Genomic DNA, 3,393 nt, shown 5'->3' on the forward strand with positions numbered 1-3,393 from the left:
TTTATTCTCCTTTCTCTTGGCGGGTTAATCATGTGTGTCTAAATCCTAGCCTTTTGTGGCTGAATCCTTGAGCAGAGTTCTTGGGCAGAATCCCTTCCTTAAGGCTGAAGTGGCTGGCTGTGTGCACTGTCACATGTGAGAAAGTACATGTAAGAGTGGGCGTTCAGGTGTGGGTATGGAACGAAGCTTGTATGGAAGCCTCTGGGACCAGAGGAACTTTTAATTGACTCACTGAAGTGAGCTGCAGAGAGGTTATGTGACACCCAAAGTTGTGCAGCTGGCATGCCTCAGAAACAGGATGCTGTTTTTAGAATACAAGTTCTTCACTGCCAGACTGTACTGCTTACCTGGATGCTCCCTCGCTGGTCTTCATGGAAATATACTAATAGGGTTATCATTTTGTGAAACAATGCAACCCTCTTTTCCCAGACTGCACCACTGGCACATTCTGGCTGTCATTCCTAAGCGTGGCTCTATCAGGCTGGTGACCTCCCATTGTGTGATTTTACCACTCTTTTCTTATTGATATACTCAGGTTTCCCAAAAGGAACCCTTGGCAGCCATTTTGAAACATTTCAAAAGCTACTCTCTTTCATCTGTCAGCTGCAGAAGATTCTTTCAGGGATCGAGAGCAGGAAGGTTCAACTTGGGAACTGCCTCATTCCCAATCCAGTTCTCCTATTGGCTAGCTCTTTCCCAACATATGTATTTTTAACTTTCAGATTTTAAATTGTGACATATAACACACATACATGAAGGTCCCTAAAACATAAATGTACAATTTGATGACTCTTTAAAAAGCAACGCCCTGTGTAATCACCAATCAGGTTAAGAAATAAGATGTTGTCATAGCCACAGAACCCCTTCCATCTACTTTCCAATCACATGACCTCCTTTCCTTTTAAAAGTAACCACTCACCTGGCCTTTGTGGTTACCATGTCTTTGCTTTGCTTTATAGTTTTACCATGAATACATGCATCACTACCCAACATTGTTTAGTTTTACTTGTTTTTGAATTTTATTTTAAAAAGGACTTATTTTATGGTCTTTTTTTTTTTTTTTTTGAGATGGAGTTTCACTCTTGCTGTCCAGGCTGGAGTGCAATGGTGCAATCTTGGCTCACTGCAACCTCCACCTCTTGGGTTCAAGCGATTCTCCTGCCTCAGCCTCCTGAGTAGCTGGGATTGCAGGCATGCGCCACCACTCCCGGTTAATTTTGTATTTTTGGTAGAGACGCGGTTTCACCATGTTGATCAGGCTGGTCTCGAACTCCTGACCTCAGGTAACCTGCCTGCCTCGGCCTCCCAAAGTGCTGGGATTACAGGCATGAGCCACAGCGCCTGGCCTTATTGTATGGTCTTTTGTGTTTTGCTTCTTGTTTATTGGACAATCTACCCTTAAGATAATTGGCTTCAGGAAAATTAACTTTGCATATGTCAATCTATGATAACAATAGCAAACAAAATAGCACTCAAAATTCCATGATGCACAGAGGTGAAGTAGCTAGTTTAAGATCACCCCATGTAGTACACAGCTTCCAAGATGGACCCTGATGATCCTTGCCTCCTAAAATTCATGCATCTGTATAGGTCCCTTTCACACTCTATCAGAGTTGGTTCTTGTAACCAATAGAATTTGGTGGGTGTGATGGAGTGTGCTTCCAAGATTAGTTCATGGATGTCACTGACTTTTCCTCTGTGAAGCTAAGGAGGCTTAAGCTTCAGAGGCCCTCACTTGCATGGATCTCTTCCAAAGCCTGCAGTAATGCATTCAAATGGTCATCAATTTTGTAAGAAAATCGCAGCAGGAAGATATTTTAACTGGAGTTGGTTAACATGATGGCTATTTCTTTTCACTCTAACTTCCCCTCTGTTACTTTTCCTCTCATTTTAGGTAGTGTTGTGGCAACTGTGGGCATTTTCGGGAAATGGTTAAGTGGAAGTTAAATCATGAATACATTTAGCCTGGGCATAGTGGGGTATATTTATGTGATTTAGAGTCACTTTTGTGTGCAGCTAAGTTATTTCTTGTCATTCTGGTGTAGGACTAGCTTCTGAGAATATTCCTATCATCCACTGAGTCAACCTACCTGGTGGTGTGACAAGAAATTGTGGTGGTAAAAGTTCTATCTCAATACAAACTTGTGTACCGTACCTGAAATCAAAAGTATGTGAGTAGCAAAGAGAAAATAAAGCATGGAATGTATGAAGCCCAAAGCTAGTGTGTAGCAAAATCCTTCCAATTACTTAAATGTGTCAAACTGTAAGCAGGAGGTTTGCTTTACATTTTCAACTACTCAAAACGGAAGCTCTCTCCCATCAGAAACAAATTATACACTTTACAATTTTATTTCTCAGTGATTTCATACCAATTATTGAATAAGAAACCATAAAATTCATAATATGCTACTACAGTGAAGACATTGACAACTAACTGGTTAATGAGCGCTGTCAATTCAAGAGCATTTGTGATTAGTCATTGCACAAGAACCCTTGAAATGCCCCCAAATATTATAGCATACATATCAAGAAACTTGATAGAAGTCTTTCCAAATTTGAAAATTGTGAAAAGCTTATATGACCCTACTGGTAATGAGTTGCACAACTGAGATTTTTCTAAGTCGTGGAGAGCCAATTAAAGAGTATAAAGCCAAAGGACTGTGGACAAACAAAAAGGTGTTAGAGCAATTCGTCAGGCAGTTAATTCATAAAAGCCATCTGTTATTTTATAGAGTTTTGTGATGCTTACACTACATATGAACTTCTTAACTGAGTCTCATTGCCATTTATTTCCTGTTCTACATAAATATACATGTTGGCCAGGTGTGGTGGCTCATGCCTGTAATCCCAGCACTTTGGGAGGCTGAGGCGGGCAGGTCACTTGAGGTCAGGAGTTCGAGACCAGCCTGGCCAATATGGTGAAACCCTGTCTCTACTAAAAATATAAAAATTAACCAGGCATGGTGGCAGCCGCCTGTAGTCCCAGCTACTCGGGAGGCTGAGGCAGGAGAATCGCCTGAACCCAGGAGGCAGAGGTTGCAGTGAGCTGAGATAGCACCACTGTACTCCAGCCTGGGTGACCAAGCAAGACTCCATCTAAAAAAAATTAAATAAATAAACAAACAAACATGTTTGCACTTACTTTTGTATTTTCAATTTGTTATCATTGTTTTTCATGATGAGGATCAATCACTTGTATAAGCTTCAGACCCCGCCAAACTGGATCTGCCACTGACCAGACCCCTGCAGTTTTTGCCAGCCCTGTCACTGAGGAAGAATATCAGACAATGAGTTTCCTTAGCTCTAGCCTGGTGAAGAGCACAGACTCAAACCTTTTGCAGAGTTACTATAGATGGAAGTTGCAGCTCTTCCATCATCCCTTGCTGCCCTTAC

The sequence above is a fragment of the Rhinopithecus roxellana genome, chromosome 7, assembly GCF_007565055.1.
Source record: "Rhinopithecus roxellana isolate Shanxi Qingling chromosome 7, ASM756505v1, whole genome shotgun sequence".
Lineage (NCBI taxonomy): Eukaryota > Metazoa > Chordata > Mammalia > Primates > Cercopithecidae > Rhinopithecus > Rhinopithecus roxellana.